This window comes from Magnolia sinica, chromosome 13 (genome assembly GCF_029962835.1).
Source record: "Magnolia sinica isolate HGM2019 chromosome 13, MsV1, whole genome shotgun sequence".
NCBI classification, from domain to species: Eukaryota; Viridiplantae; Streptophyta; class Magnoliopsida; order Magnoliales; family Magnoliaceae; genus Magnolia; species Magnolia sinica.
The window spans coordinates 71,062,513-71,080,897 of NC_080585.1; positions in this window are offsets into that span (position 1 = coordinate 71,062,513).

An 18,385-nucleotide genomic window follows, 5' to 3' on the forward strand; every position below is an offset into this window, starting at 1 on the left:
CCTTCTCAGATTCTGTGATTCAATAATCTCTTTGGCATCAATGGAGAATGTTACAATTGCTCCTAAAATCTTGGAATATGGGAAGCAGCTGACTTTGTCCAAGAAAAAGGCTTCTCTTATTGCTTCCATTATCTCTGAATTTAACCAGGAACAATTAGTTCTTCAAGAACAACTGAAGGCCTATACTAATGATAGGGTGGTTATTCAAGACCGCATCACCGCTCTGAAAAAGGAGATCTTTCAACTGGAGTTGAAGAATCGCGAGAAGGAATCATCCATGAAAGAGATCGAGGAAAGGATACGAGTCAATATTCAGTCTGCTAATGCTGAGAAGTCTGAACTGCTCAAGAGCAAAGAGATGATCGCATCATTGGAAGGTAAGCTGGCTGACATTCCTGATCAAGCAAAGATCATTCTCGAAGAAAAGTCAAAACATGTCGCAGCTCAGATGCAATTAAAGGAGGACTTGCAAAAGTATATGGGGATAGTAGGAATTGTAGAAGAACTTTAAGCATGTATTTTCTTTTGTGTGTATGCTCTTTTTTTTTTTTAACAAGTAATTTCTTTTGACTTTCAATATATGAATTCATGATAATATTTTAAGATATTCTATTCTTCTATGCATTTCTATATCATATATCATATATCATTTCATCCATATTTATCTATGCAGTAGTCTCAACACAATATTTAATGAGGAACTAATTATAAAGCACCAACATTTTATGCTTGTTAGTACGGGCTTTCCTATATGATTTTTATTTTAATTGGCAGTGCTAAATTTCAATTTAGTCAATTACACACAGTTTAAGCTCTTGAGTAGTGGAGCCCACACAGTTTTTAGAATCTTGAGTAGTGGAGTCGGGTCTCACATGATGGTTTCTGTAACTCTTAGGAGTTCACTGGACTTCTCACAGCCTGGGAGTTCACAAACCGCGATCCATTAGAGGGGCCCAATGAAGCTACCGGGGCCGTGAACTCGGTTGGAATTACGCCAGGGTTGGCCGCGGGAACTCTCTAGAGTTCACAGAGCTCGCAAGGCGACCATTGGAGTACCAAATCTAAGGTCGTCAGTCCGACAATGAGTAGGTTTAAGCCCTTCCTCATGAGTTAGTACTGAAATTAAACTAAAGATCTGGGGGGTCTTACGCATGGTTGGCCTATCTATGGACATGACCCAAAGAGCTCACACTGTGGCACACTTTTCCTTCATCTGCAAGGTCGAGCCCATTCACAGGAGGGCATTTTTCTCCGTTCCCCGTGACGCTGCCGGAAAGCTATACAGATGGCATTGGTCACACGTGTGACTGGCCGTTGAGGACTTGTTAGCCTTTTAGGCTTTTAGTCACTAGCTCCGTCAGCTGCCCGCATGGCTATGCATATGATGGCCTTTACAGGCTTTTTAGGGCCACTGGCTTCTCATTGCTGCCCGAATGGTGAAAATGATAGGTCTTATGCGTAGCTGGCCCTTTTAAGGCTTGGCTAGACTGCCTTAAAATGCCTTAGAAGACAATAGTAGGTGTGATCATCATTGTTGTGAGAATGATAGACATCTCTGACTGAGATTGATACGTCACCACTTCTAATAATATCTTCAAGAGGATCCGTCTGTGTTGTTCATAATATATCAGTTTGGTGATGATACCAATTTCGACAGAATTTTACAGTGCTCGCTTGATGATGACGATGTTCACTTTCCTTTCACAACACTTGTTGATATATAGTCTTGATATGGTCGTAAATTTCTTCTTTATTCGTTCATCTGACGATGCATAGACATAGTCTTGTTTATTCTTGCCCCATTTTGATATAGAATCATTATGCTGATAATATTCTGAATCAAAATTAGTAGCATCTTCAGGGACGGTATCTTTTGATGAAGTGAGCATTGACCGATATATTGATACCATGTCCATCTTGATCCACGACTCTGTATATGCCATTGGAGTATACTTCTTTTATTATATATGGCTCATCCCATTTAGGCTCGAATTTGCCCCATGTTCGATGGGTGACCACTATAGGTCTTTTTAACATCAGCACCATATCCCCTTTTTTTGAAAGAGCAATATTTAACATGTTTATCAAAGGCAGCCGGTATCCTTACCTGATATGATTGCAATCGTTGTTTAGCTTCCAGGCAGTTTTCATCGAGCAAATCTAATTCTTTTAGCCTTATTTTTGCATTTTCATCATCTGTTATGAACTGATGTACTGCCATTCTGAGTGACGCTACTTGTATTTCAATCGGGATCACTGCTTCTACACCATAGACTAACGAATATCTTGCCTCTCTTGTTGCTGTCCGATGAGTTGTTCTGTATGCCCACAAAGCTTCTTGTAATCTTTTATCCCAATCACGTTTATTCCCTGTCACTATTTTCTTCAGTATCTTGACTATCGTCTTATTAAACGCCTCTACTATTCCATTGGCTAGTGGATAGTAAGGTGTTGAAAACGAATGATGAATGCAGAATTTCTGACATAAATTTTCCATGCCTCTGTTTTTAAAGGGAGTGCCATTATCTGTGACAATTTTCTTTGGAATACTATGGCGGTATATTATTACATGCCGGATGAAATTAACCACATCTTTCTCTTTGACATTGCGTAAAGCAACTGCTTCTGTCCACTTGGAGAAATAATCTGTTGCTGCCAAGATATACTGCTTCCCTTTAGATGAAGGCAGATTTATAGGACCAATGTCATCAAGTCCCCAAGCAGAGAAGGGCCAAGAGGCGACCTACTGATGCAGGTCTTCTGGAGGAACGTGTATAACATCTCCATGAATCTGGCATTCATGACACCGTTTCGCATAATCTATCGCATCTTTGAACATGGAAGGCCAATAATACCCCATCCGATGTATTCTATGGAATAAATTTTGGCCAGCTTGATGCGCCCCACATTCTCCAGAGTGTGCTTCTCATAATGTTTGACCTGCTTCTTGTTCATTTAAGCAACGTAGCAGCATTTCGTTATAAGATTTCCTGTACAATACTTCACTACATATGATGAATCTACTTGACCGTTGCTTGATTTGCTGTCTCTGTGCTGGATCTTCTGGCAGGATGTTATATTTGAGATAATTGATGAAAGGCTGATGCCAATCATCTGTCGTTATCTCCAAACACGATACAGGAAGTGTTTCAACGATCGCTTCGATGACCTCTGAAGATGGTAAAAATCTTCTTTCTTCTATTGTTATTTGGAGAGGGCTTTGATTCGGACATGATAGAGCCGCTGCCAGGCTAGCCAAAGCGTCCGCCCTTACGTTTTCAGAGCACAGTACATGCTTGATTTCGACATGACAAAACTGTTCTAGCAACTGCTGTGCTTTCCGGCAGTATGGTAAAAGCTCTTGCTTTCTTATCTCGAATTCAGTCGTCAATTGATTTATAATCAATTTACAATCTCTGAAGATATGCAATGTTTTTATCTTCATTTCTTGAGCCATTTCCATTCCAATAATAACGGCTCTGTATTCGGCCTCATTATTTGTGCACGTATTACCTAATGTGAAGGAGTAAGGTAGTAGGTCACCTCGAGGAGTAATGAATATCACTCTTGCCCCCACTCCTGATGTTCGAGCAGCATCGTAGAAATACATCTGCCACAGGCCTTGTGACTCAGTCAACATAATTTGTTCATCTGGAAAGTCATCACTGATAGTTTCACCTTCTGCTACAGGGTGCGCTGCAAGGAAGTCTGCAACTACTTGTCCTTTTACCGCTTTTGTCGGCTCGTACGTAATAGTATACTCTGAAAGCAGCAACATCCATTTGACCAATCTCCCAGACAACATCGGCCTTGTCATAAAAAACTTTATCGGATCTTCTCTCGAGATCAAAGTTATATCATGGGATAGACAATAATGCCTCAATTTCTGAACTGCAAATATCAGTGCTAAACACTCTTTCTCAATCGGAGAGTAGTTGTATTCCGCGCCCAGCAGAGTTTAGCTTAAATAATAGAGAGAGCCTCTTTCCTTGACTCATTCACCTACGTCAACAAAGCTCCTAAAGAATTCTCAGTTGTTGATAAATACAAAATCAGTGGCTTCCCTTTTATTGGAGCTGTCAGTACCGGCAACTATTCAACAGTTCTTTTATTGAGTCAAACGCATTTTGGCAAGCTTCGTCCCATATAAATTCTATACCTTTATTCATCAAATGGGAAAATGGTTGACATCTTCCTGCTAGATTTGAAATGAACCAGCGGATATACGCTAGCTTTCCTTGCTGGCTTTTCAATTCTTTTAATGTTTTCGGTGGTGGCATATCTTGAATGGCTCTGACTTTCCCTAGGTCTATCTCAATGCCCCTGTGTCGGATGACAAAATTGAAAAATTTACCTGAAGATACCCTTAATGCACATTTAGCTGGATTCATTTTCAACTGCTTCCTTCTGAGTCGACGGAACACCGATGTCAAATGTTCGCGATGCTCCTGATGATCTCCTGACCTGACCACCAAATCATCAATGTAACACTCAACATGCTTGTGCGTCATGTCTTGGAAGATATTCTGCATTGCCCTCTGATATGTTACCCCGGCATTTTTTAGACCGAACGACATAACTTTATAACAATAAATTCCCAGCGATGTCCTGAATGCTATCGCTTTTTCATCTTCAGGTGCCATTCTAATTTGATTATACCCTGCGTAACCGTCCATGAAGGACATGATGGCATACTGAGTTGTGCTATCATTTAGTAATTCAATTATCGGGAGAGGAAAATCATCTTTTGGACAGGCGTTGTTCAGATCCCTGAAGTCGACGCACACCCTGATTTGTCTGCTTTTCTTCTTTACAGGGATAATGTCTGATATCCACTTGGGGTATTTGACCTCTCTGATAAACCCGACCTTTATCAACTTATTCACTTCTTCTTCTATCAGGGGAACCAAGACCAGATGGAATCGCCTTTGCGCTTGTTTAACCGGCTTTTTCTCTTTAGAGATATTTAATCAATGCATTGCTACGGAAGGTTCCAAACCCGACATCTCTACATACGACCAAGCGAAGACATCTTTATTTTCTTTGAGAAGTCGAAGATATTCCTTAGACTCCTGTTCAGAGAGACTGTCTATTGTCGGTTGCCCCCCGTCTTCTATCTGCTTTGGAGCCATTTCAGGGTGTTTGATTGTCTTAGGATCCTCTTCTGATGATTGCGTGGCTGTGACAATGTTCACTGATGATTCTACCCCTAGTCCTTGAAACTTCCTTCGCTTTTCGATAGGAATTTGAATTCCTCTCCCATGATTCGGGCCGGTAGGTTCTTCGTAATCAAAACCCATGTTTTTCAAGATCTTCTTGCTTACTAGGCTATATTTTCTGAGATCTTGCGGTGTCAACCTACTGCGGTATACATTATTCTCGATCTCTTCTTTAGCCTTTGCTTCCACTGCGACGTAAAATTCTATTAGTTCATGATGCTTTGTGCTAGCCTTGACCTGATATCTTCCGGGAGCGGCCGAAAATGGCTTATTCCTTTCAACATACGGCAATGGCACTGTATAATTGGACTACAAAATTTTCAACTAATCAGGCGATAACAGGGTTAGCGGCATTTGCCCTAGTTGTCTCAAATGTTTCGGCACAAAATAGAATTTCTTCTTTGCTTTTGTAGTTCTGAACGATTCTAGCTTTTCTGTTTCTTCTTTAATCATATTCATTTGAATGTCCTTTAGGACTTTGCTTTCATCATTCTTTCTTTCTTCTTCAGCAAACCCTTTATAATAACTAGCATCTGCAAAGAAGGACTCGGCCTCTGTATATGGCTTCGCAATAGCCATTACCTTATGTTGTATTCCATCTTTACAATATTGGAAGCACTGATGCAGAGTAGAGGGTACAATGATGTACTGATGTATCCATGGCCTTCCTAGAAGAAGATTGTATGTCGTCACTGCATTTATAACATGGCATACGACATCAGTAGTCAACTCTCCTATTTCCATCGTTACTATAATCTTGCTGAGTGCATGTTCCCCATCTTGATTGAAGCCTTGTATCATCATTCCATTAGGGCGCAGATCTAAACGACGATGACCCAATTTACTCAACATTGAGAGTGACAAGAGATTCATTGTAGACCCATTATCTATCATAATCTGCTTAACTTTCTTCCCACGGATATGGCCTTCTATCATTAGCGGTCTATTATGTTCTACCTCACAGATCAAATCGTCATCGGAGAAGGAAATGACTGGTAGACAGTTTTCTTACTCATTGTGTTCTTTACGTTCCATCTCTGCCGGTAAAGTCTCTCTGACATCATGATCGGACAATGCTTGGACCAAGCTCTGTTGAAATTCTTTTGACAATTTAAGTGCATCGTAGACGCTAAGTCGAGCCGTATGCCCTTCAAATGACTTACTACATCATAAGTCACCTTTTTCGTCTCATTCTTTTTTTCTTTCCCGTCATCATCATTCTTCCTTTCAATGACTTCTCTTCTTCTAACCCCTGTCTTCTGCTTCACAGGACTTATTGTCTTCTTTCCTGATCTTAGTGTAATCACCGCTACCTTCTTTGTTGTCTTATGGTCCTCTTTCTCTTTTCCATTCTGAGCCTTTCCTCGGATCGTGAGCATATTCACCATTGCTATGGTACCCCTTTCTTTTTCTTTACCAATTACTAAGTCGCCTTTGTCTATCATTCACTGTATTATATATTTCAATGTATAGCAATTCTCTATTGCATGCCCTATCAGGCGATGATAGCGGCAAAAAACTTTCTCCTTAGTTCTTGTCATGTCTTCAAGGTGTTTAGGTTCTGGTAATTCTATCGTGCTAGCTTTTAGCAGTTGGTTCATCATAGGAATAACATCCTCCCTATCAAAAGCGAAACCTTCAGAGAATTGAGCATCCTGGGCCTTTTTCCACTATATTTATTTCTTGACTGGCTCCATTCTTCTTTTTATTCCGGCCTCTTGTCCCTTGAGTCCCTTGTATCTTTGTTTCTTTTATCACGGTCAACGGTATTTACGGCCATCCTGCTGGGTATTCTCCTAGCTGTCTCGTGGTGAAACGCCGGCATCTTACAAGTCATCAGTTCCCAAGCTTAAGCCTTGGTGGCCAGGTCACGAAAAGTTTTGATGTTGGCGCTGGTGAGTCCAAACACGATTCCCGTCCCCATAGAATTCAGACACATTTTGACCTGTTCCTTTTCTTCCTGCAGTTGCCTACACGAGGCTCCCAATGTCTTCCATTTGTCTATAAACTTTTCTACTGGCTCTCCTTCTCTCTATCATCCGGAAGCCATTTTTGTAATACTAACATCACACTCAGAAGAGAAGAAGTTTGACATAAAAGCATCTTGCATTTGTTTCCAAGTATGTATCGACCCTGGAGCCAAGATGGAATACCATCGGAATGCTTTGTGTGTGGTGACAACTCGAACAATCGCAAGCAATACTGTGGTATCGTAGAAAAATTCCCCATGCTGGTAATGAAGTGAATTAAGTATTCTTCTGGTGATCCTTCCCCATTAAACTTCTAAAAATCTGGATACTTGAAGTTGACTGGAAATGGGACATCTTCTACCTCCCTTGGATATGGCATTTGGTATCTGAAGCAGCTAGTATTTTCATGCTCTCTTTCTACTCTGACAACTTCTTCGATGACTTGTCTTACATCATCTTGTGTTATGGTTCTCAAGGCTGGAATAGACCCTCGTGATCCTGCCCCTTGTGGTTGAGAGCCTTTAGGCTAGTTTTCTTATCCATTCATGGTGCCCATCATTGGTGGAGTTGCTATCTGGGCTACATTATGCGTAAGAGTTGTTAAAGCTTCTCTGAGGTTTCTGCACATCCATTAGTGCTCTTTGTGCTTCTGCCATCTCATTGATGTGATCTTCTACAGTCGACCTACTTTCTTGGTTTGTCCCGGCCATATACACTGCAGCTTCTCCACTTTTCGACGAAGCTATAGTTGGAGTGGGGTGAGAGTACGTTGACATAATAGGGCTTATGAAGAGAGGAGAGAATGGAGTTCCGTTTGACTTCTGTATGCTTCCGGTGCTACTGATCGATTAGGGCGATACAGACATCTGTGAACTTGCCTGGGGCGACACGGGCATTGGTGAGCCTGCCATTAAGCTTTACCTTTCTGCTCTTTCATCCATCTGACCCTTGGGGCAATTAAAGCTGAAAAGTCATGCGATGTGAACTGCGGAACTACTCGCTCAGGATATATCGCAGGAGGAGCGAGTTCAGGATTCTTCCTAGCTGCATTACGCGTTATCGGCCCTCTGACTCTTGGCGAAGGCAGATTCATTCTAGGGCTTCTTGCATTTCGTGTTCTCGTCCTACGAGACATTATAATAGTCCAGCTCTTATCGCCTTCCAGTGGTGAGGCGAGGCAGAAACGACCCCAACTATCACTCGAGTCGGGTTGTTTTCGCTTGTAGGAAATCGAGTCATGCACTCCGGGGTTTGGTTTGGTGTGTATTCTATCACGAACCCGGTTGGAGTGAAATGAAAGTTCACTTTTCTTACAAAAGTTGCCATTGGTTGTAATTTGTAGTTGGATTCAAAAACCTTCAAACATAAAACATAACCATAGTTAGTTTTTGAAGAATCAAATAATCTATCCTAGAGATGAAGGGGAGGATGTTCCCACTGAGAGTCGTCATTTTGGCATCAGAAAGACGCCAAACTATGAAGAAAGTTCCATAACTATCGTAATGTTAATGTAAAATAAGATAAAATTATCCCCAGCAGAGTCGCCATTTTGTTTTGAACAAGAAACAAATGCATTCAATTTGGGACAGTATCTTATTCAAACATAGCAAAGAGGAAATATTTAGAACAGACATCATATTTTACTAGTACTGAGTTCATTTGCATCCTCAAACATCCCTTGATTCTAGGATAGATTATTTAGAATGTAAAAATTGACAAAGTTCAAATATACATGTCAGATATCAAATCTGGTAGCATTTCGACTCATGATTTGATCATCTCTTTAAGAGGAATATGACTCGAATATCTCTTCTACTGGTTTCTTGCTCTTGAAGCTTCGAACAGATGAAATCTGGAGACTTAGCCATTTCAGTAGCATGTCGGCCCCTTAGCTTCACAGACTGTAGGGCAGTCTGGTAGCACAAACCCGCGCAACTGATATGGTTTGCGCGGGTCTGCGCAAACCACCAAAACATCCTCTGTCACCTTCAGTCTTCCTCCTTGCTCTGCTTCCTCTCCAAAATCTGCAATCCGTTCAGATGAAGTTGGGGAGGGAGTATTTATAGGCCTTCGCACGTGTGATACCTCGATTTGGGTGCCATGGGACCCACCTTTCAATGCTTTAGATCTGTTTACAAAGAACCAGTTCTAGATTTCGTTGTGCAGACCCGCGCAATGGATATTTTGGTTGCGTGGTCCTGCGCAACGGACATCGGTTGCGTGGACCCGTGCAAACCTCCCTTAAGCTACTTCATTCTTCTTCTTTTCCAATTTTCTTTCTATCTCTTAATCTTCTTTTACTTCAGTCCTTTCTTCATTATTTTTTTATGCCTCAACAGATGCCCCCTTGATCCTATCTTTGTTTTCCCCAAAATCACCCTGACGGGGTTTGCGCAGGTCCACGCAACGGAAACCCATGTACCGTCCTCGACCCCCTGTATTATAAATATTCCAATTCTTCTCTCACTCTACACTTCTTTTCAGCCTGTAGCCGACCCTTTGCTCTCCTGTGATTTTTCCTGCGTAACCATATTGATTGCGCGGTCCCGCGCAACAACTTTCTTATTCGCGCAAGGTTCCTAGGAGTTGCGCTTTCCCGCACAGCAGTCACCAGTTGAGTGGTCGTGGTCTTGGTGGAAGTGACAGTATTTTTGTTTGTCTCGTCTATCTACATCGGATTTCATCTTGTTTGGCCATTTGAGGATTCGTTTGTCTTGAACCTCCATAAGGACTTGCTTAGGCATTGCGTTGAGAGGGATATACAAATTGAACCTGTTGTCAGGTCGCCTGCTCCGACGATGGATCTCGGGGGCTCATTGTCTTTCCTTCTCTTACTATTGTTGGCTAAGGCGGGTTCTCATTTAAGTCATCTTTCTCTAGTCAAACTCCCTTTGTCATGAACAACTTTCCACAAATTAGCGATTTCCCCGACATTGGAGTATTTCTGGACTCTATTGAGGAGGTTGGTCATTGTCATGGGAGGATTTTTATAGAGCGAACTAAGGAATCTTCCTCCCCTGAGGCCTCCCATCATGGTAGTTAAAGCAATTTCTTTTAAGTGCATGTGTTCTTTCATGGTTTCCAGGTTGAAATGCTTGATGTAATCCTTCAATAACTCATCTTCTTTCTGAACTATATTGAGGAGGTGGGAAGAGGGTTTAAGGCTTTCCTTCCCTCCAATGAAATTGGTGATGACGACGTTGCCGAGCTGCGTGAAAGAGTTAATCGATTGTGGCTTCAATTGTCGAAACCACTTTCAAGCTACTCCGGTCAGGGTTAATGAAATGTGTGGCACATGACAGTGGTTGATGCATCATGCAATTCCATCCAAGCCCTTGAGGTTCCAAGTGCTAGGCTAGGTTAGTGGTTCCTGAGTATATGCCGATCTGAGGCATATGAAACCTTAGTGGGAGTTACACATACGTAGTGTTGGTGGTGAATAGAGGATCAGTTTCCTCCAGTATAACTTCCACTGAGGTTGGGACATTCTAGCAGTAGGCCTATCGTATGTCACCGATCTGACCTCGCAGGTCGTTGAGCTCGGCTTCCTAGGGGTCACCGCTTTTAGCCATAACCTCAACTGCGACTTCAGGCACTTTCTCGTGCTTCTTTCTATTCAACTCATGATGTCTGTCGGAAGCGGCCAATGCGGTGGCTCTAGAGAAGTGAGAAGGTGTCAACCTTGATGTTTCAAGTTTTCGGCTCCTGCGGGAGAGTGGGCACGTTGGATGGCTTGAGGAGCTCTCGAACAGTTGGTCCTACCACTGGTTCGTCCCTTTGTGCAGTGCAGGGTTATAGTTATTCTAATAGCTACTTTGTGGAGTTCATGTTGTTGTTTAACATTTCAACTTGTTGCTCGAGGGAGACAAGTCGTCCCCCCCCCCCTTGACTGTGAGATCATTGCATCAGCCCCACAGGCACGGAGTCAGCCTGCATCTAGGAAAACTAATCCTGGTGGGTGGCGGACTGCTCCCGTGGTACAAGGTCGGGCACAACAGAGGAGGTTAGAGCTTTCCTCTTCCCTTTCACCATTGTTGAATTGTGATGAGATGAGAACGGCTTTCAATATCATTCCCACACATGGTGCCAAACTATTGATGCGGAAATCTAGTTAGCCCTCTTTGGACTTAATTACCTGCACAAGGTATGGACAAGGAAGACCTTGGCTAGAGCAGGGGACCCTCTAATGCCTAAGTCAGGAAAGGGATCTGGGTCTAATTGAGTATTGATGGTTAAGAGCTAAAGATTGTGCGTACCTTTCACCATTAGAGATGTTTCTATTTATAGTTTGGGAGAGGCAGTGACGTAGAGGAGATCTCCCTATTTAGTAGGTGCATATTATAGAAGGATTCAGATCCCAAATGCGTGTGGAATCTCCCGAGATCCTCGGTGAAGATCTCAGGATCCCGAGCATGTCGCAAATATCGTCCAAAGACATCGGATGGGTCTCTATCGCGATAGCCTTCCTAGATCTTCGGTTAAGATCTCGGGTGGATGTGGTCGAACTTCGATAGGAGGCGGGCTGAGTCGACCTGGGCCATGCCGGCCTGGGTAATGCCGACCTATCTCCTTAGTCGAGCAAAGGAACGAAGCACTCTTGACGAACTCTAGAGATCTTGGAATTGATGGAGGTAGTGCTCTTGTGGGCATGTACTTGGGCCACAGGCTCTGAGTAGGAAGCAGATTCCCATGGTAACTACGCTTTTTCTTCCTCTCCTTCCTTCTCTATCTCTTTACCGTGGAGAGAGGAGAACGGGAGGACTTATTGTTTGCTTGGTTAAGCACTTAAGGTTCCGACCTGATCTTTTTCCATAAGTCGGTCCTATTTCCTCCCATAACAACAATAATTAAATACTCTCAGATCCATTAATTCATATGTAGCTTGATTCCCAAAAGGGAAACTTTGGGATTTGTAGAATCCAAATCTAATGCAAATCCATAAATTCCACAAGTCCATGGATTTATTAAATCCATTATCTCAATTCCTTATCCCAAATATGTCCTTAATGATAGAGAGAGAACCTCCCTACCATGCGCCAAGTTTTTACATTTGGGGGGCCATGGTTGGTTTATCTATTGCCTTGATTTGATGGTGACATCATGCATGGACCATGATAATAAAAAAAATCCCTTTAGTTGGTTGGCTCTAGCCATTTGCATCCGGTATACAAATATATAGCTAAGAAGAAATGTACAAACAAACCACATTCAACAAAGGAAGATCATTAATATAACCATTCCTCTGCAAATAGACTATGCACCATACGATGCCCTAAGCTCAGTGCCCTTATTCACTCGACCCTAATGCTGCTCCCGAGGGTGCGTCTCAAAATCAATATCTTCACAACCCATAATCCAATCACATAACTGCTACTTAGCATCCATCCATGAAAAAAAATTTCCTTTTGAATAAAAGAAATAAACATCAACTCCATCCATATACTAAAGTATCACCATCTAAATTTAAGTAGAAACATTTTAACCCATTTTTTAAAAAAGAAACTAAACTTATAAAATAACATCTGCAAGTAATCTAGTCCCACATAAGCGTCATTTGCATGTTGCCAATAATAGTTTGTGTCTAACGGTGTTTCTCAACTACTTTGATGTAACGCCCTGAAATTCGGGGGTCGAGCATAACTCATCTCCCGAGTTTCAAAACATCACTTATGCAACATATGCAATGATGGATGTATGTTGTCTGTGTGAGTGCATAAAACATGGAGTAGATTAAGCCAAACTGCAAACATAATCCAGGGATAGGTGAAATCTGCAAGCGGAAGACTTAAAGAAACATATATGTGTATATCTATATAAGTCCCTGAGATATGTAAGCTCTGCCAGGTCATAATTACAAGTGATTGTTTCAAAATATAAGTATCAAAATGAAATCATCTATTACAAAAGAAAACCCAGAATCCCCAAAGCTCAGGGCACGGCTCACATGAACCCACATGAGAACTGCATAAAAGAAAATGCATCCTCGTCATCCTCATACTCCTGCTCTGCCTCGGGGGTCACATCATCATCTGCATCTAAGATAGAGTCTGGTTGGTGTTGAAACACTGTCCCAGAATGTGGGAGTGAGTGATTAACTCAATGGAACTATACAGTAAAAGTTAACATGTTATCAAATTAATCAAGCAGTAATAATAAGGCAAGACAATCAAACACGTCCTAATTACTCTTGTTAATGTAAGGATGTATGTAGAAATGATGCATGCTCTCGCCTGCACTCCCTTAGTGTCTTCATCTTACGGTACGCATGACAACCTCCCGCAGTGCCCACGACGTCAAAGCACATGCAATGCGGTGCATGAACATGATTACCAAGTTGTTATTAGTCCTTTTCATACAGCAGGATTGGGAAGCTAAGGTACCTTCCTCATATCAATACTCAAACGGTGATCCATTCTAGGGTTGTCAATCCTAGACAATCTCATACGATCATATGGTTCTAGGTCGCTGCAAAGGGCTCGTCACCAATCAATGCATGCCTATCATACCTTAGTTACTACCCTAAGGCTGGTTGCCTTAATGCAGTATCAAGGTATGCTCAAGGTCTCTACAAAGGGCTCATCACCAATCAATGTAGGCCGACAACACGAATATAGTGTCCCATACCACCATAATTGGCTCACGAGTCTGGTGTGCTTACTGGTCACAACGGGGAGGCTCGTCACCCCAGCGTAGGCCAACAGCTCGACCACGGTGTCCCATACCACCATGCCCAGCTCATGAGTCTTAGCGAATCAAGGTACAATGGTTAACGGGATTGCATTGGTAAGTTTGGTACCCTAGATTCAAACAATAGCGTCCATACATGATGCACATCCACCGGGACAAACGAGTAACTTGACGAGCTCGACTGGCACGAGCACACGTTGAGTTGAATGACATAGAGTGTGCAAATACTCCGTGTGGCCAAACCACTGCCGACAACCCTAATACGACTCGGGTTCGTCAAACACGTCCTACATGGCGAAAACAACCTCGGCCACGAACTCAAGGTTTATTACCGATTCCCTGGACTATTTCATAGTCCCAAACACATTCAGGTATAACAGATATTCATACTAGCAATTCAAAATGGTAATGGATCAACAATTCTAATCATACAGTATGTGAGCATTTGATGAATATCAACTTAACATGGATTTACACGTAAGTAGTGCCTGAATTTAAACAACAAGGAATGTAAATTGCATGTAGGAAATCATACACATCAATAAGATAGTTGAGAATCTCTTCTCAACGCCCATAAATAGGATAATATATTACACACTTGATCATTCAGACATTTCTACAAACACTTAGACTACATATTCCAACATACATGACGTATGTTGGTTGTAACACACATTTGGACAATTCCTTTCGCCAAGGAGTTGATACACATATAACTAACACAAATACATGACAATTAATCATGGCAAACACATGTTCGTATTTCATACGTATACGATACTTTCTACCTATACAAGGAATACACAAATCTCAATATAGCTCATATATATCAGGAACATAATATAAACATCACATTTGGCATGTGAAATTACACCCACAACAATAATAAATCATTAACCGACATTGAAAGCCTTGAAAACCATAACCTATACAAATATAGTCCGCACCTTAAACCAGAAAATGCGCAAAAGATCTAATTCAGATGATAAGTCTTCGTCAATGGCGACTAGATAACCTAAGGCATGAATGAAATGAGTTACATCAACACTTAGACTATTCTAAGCTCCAAAACAGACTAAGGTTTGATTGACTTACCCAAGAATGAACTTAGAATCGCCAGAATAACGATTCAGAAGTGATGGTTTAGGGACGCAGAATAACAGGGAAGAATCTCAAGATGATTCACTAACTTCTCTCTCACTTTCTCTCTCTTTTCCTCTCTCTCTCTCTTAGCTAGGGTTTAGAAAATTCGTATGGAATTTGAGAGTGAGGGTTTTAAGGTCTTTATATAGGCCTAATATTGATGAAAATAGCCCCAGGGCCAAGGTATACTTAGGTTATAACCAAATCGGGTCTATTTCGATTCAATGGAGCACTTCTGGTGGTCCTTTTCCCATGTGCCATCGGACTTAAGCTCACTGACCATGGATCTAGGTCAGGTTGAGTTTTTGTACCGATCGGATTTACAGATCGCTCATGGCAGACCAATCTCAATTCAACAGTCACCGAAACTCGATCAGGTCCACCGGCACTATGACATGGCTGGGCCATCTTCCCTGATCCGAGGGTAAATTTGGGTCAAAATCCAATGGTCAGAAAGCTTAAAATCGGCGTGCAAGCGACAAGACTCAGATTTCATAAATTCATATTTAATTTCTCACCTTTCTCATACTCTTTACTCCGAACTCAAGCAAATCGTCTCAGGACATCATCTGGTCTTAATTTTTGAGGCGATTGTCAAGCCCAGCACGGTGATCATAATTGTCTAAGATCATCACTATCGAACTTTCGACGCGCGGTCCAGGTCCGATACAAAGTTTCCAAGTACTCCCGAGAGCAACTGGATTTAACGTTGAATCCTAGATTTCAGGGTAACGTAGCGCCAATGATTCTACAAGTTTTGAGTCTTACAAATCAAATTTAAAGTGATTGGTGCTATTTGCACAAGTAATCGAGTTTAGCGCTAGTTAACCCACATTTAACTTCTAAAGAATTTAAGGTAGTACTCGGGTCTTTGCACGAAATTTTCCAGGTCATTACATTTGATGAGGTCCTTCTCTTGAACGTCAACAATACAACATGGGTGACCTCAAAAGCCTAATAAGAATATCTCAATATAAGTTTTTGAATAAAAATATGTCCAATCCAAGTTGACCTCATCAAATGAAAATTCCTAAAAGTCACATGCATGACTTAAGAAGTCTATTAGTGATAAAATTCAATGCATTTTTTATATGGAACATCATTATGAATAAATGTAGATGCAATTTATATATAAGGTAGGGGCAATAATCAGTATATTTAAACTTTTTAAACGCTAAAGCCATTTTAACACTAGTTGGCCAACACCCTAGCCAACCAACTTGATCTACATTAGTGGTCTTTTACACCCACTTGGCCTCAATTAATGGGTAACCCATTCGTGTGTTAATTGGTTAGACTACTACTCCACGTAGCTTACATAAGTGGTTTAGTGCATCCACCCAACCTCATTAATAGAGGTTCCAAATAGTACCAATTGGGTTTTTGGGACTCACAGCCTAAGGATCTCAATCGCTCCACCTATTTAGGCTTTAGGGATTTTTAACACAAGTGACTCGATCACCCTACCTATATATGCTTGGAAGTGGATTATTACATCTACTTGATTACAACTTCATTGCCCACATGTGGATCTCAATTGTCGACTCTGGTTACATCAAATGCTTGGAAGTGCAATTACAATGCTTGTTTAAAGAATTAATCAATTTATAAAATTTATTGATCTATTGTAGACTTCAAGCATAATAGATGCTTTGAATTCCCTATGATTGATGTCTGAGTGCTTCATGAGAGAATCGCTCAATTAGATCATACCTTATTAGATTTTATGATTGATGTAACTGTTTGATCCTCTGATTCGAATGAATTAGAATTCGATTCTAGTTAAGTTATAGAAAATGAATTGATGAATTATGCATTGTGATTGGTAAAAGTGGATCCCTAGATCCTTAGTGCTTTATTTTTATTATTTTTATCCTTAGCATATTCGTTGGATTAAAAACTCATCCAAATGATTAGGTTTATACTAGTTCTAGTTATGTTTCGCACTCCTTGTGGTTTGACCTCGATCACACTAAGTTATTACTACATCGCAACCCTACACTTGGGGTTGCCTAACAAGTTTTTGGTGCCGTTGTTAGGGAGAGGCACAAACACATTAGGTTTTCAGTTTCTAGGTTTAATTCATGTTCTTAGATTAGGGTTTAGTTAGGTCTTTTCTATTTTTTTCCTAAATTGTTGAACTAACCTAGGGTTTTGATTTAGGATTTTCTAATTTCAGATTTTTCTTCTCATAAATTTCTAATTTTACAATTTAGTCCTAGGGTTTGATTTTAAAATTTCAATTTTAGGGCTATTCTTGATTATTATTATTTTTTGGGTTTTAAATAACTAATGTTATTTTCTGTTTTGTCGGATCTCCTTAATTCTAGTTTCTCCCGTTTGGTAACATCTTCTCCTCACCTCTTTCAATTCTTTTCTAATTCATTAATTTGTTGTAGGATTTTATCTTTTATGCTTAAGTTCTTAAGTTAGGGTTTTGTCATGTTCATGTCTGAGCGGACATGAGATTATTATAATCGACTTCTAAGAAACGTGATATTAGTTAAAGGTTTGTCTGATTACTATGTTAGTAAATGTCCTATGTCTTCTAAATTAATCGGAACTACGATTGAGAACTGACATATTTATGATGAAAATGAGATATATGATGCTCCACCAATTAGGATGATGCATGATTATTATATAAGAGATTACACCTATCAATAACCATTGAGTGCTCCAACATATAATGTGTATGATCTAGAGGATTCATCAGAATTTCAATTGGATTGATGGACCAACCATGGATGCTAACAACTATCCCCTTTGGCCTATAACTTATGAGATCCCACTGGTGAAGACCCTTAAGGATAGAATGCAAGCGTTTATGCAAGGACAACTACAAATTAATTAAAGCATCTCACAGGCCATACAAGAGCTAACAATGTCAGTTAAGAAAATTGAGTCATACCTCATTAGGGAGGAATGAACTTTTCTAGCCTAACCCATGAGGTGAGTGATCTCAATTCTCCCAACACACTTGTTAAGCATATTGAATTTACCATTACCCTTATAAGTGGTAAGACTGATAATGAGATTTATTAGTAATTTTCAACATGATGAGCCAAAGTGTGTTCATAAACCTATGGTCCAATTTCTCTAAAGGCTTATCTCATCTAAGGCCCTAATTAATGATTAAGTTATACAAGAAATTTTTAAACATGATATTGTTGATACAATCCACCAACATGACTTGCTTGATTCTACTATAGAGAATGAGTCCATTTTAACTGAATGTTCTAACTCTCCAGAAGTTTTCTTGTCACACTTTGAGAATTCTAACGATGATATGTTATGAAAATAGTGAATGCCTTGTAAGACCCTACCCCGGTACCTGACATTGATTGGGAGAAATCTGTTTTAAAG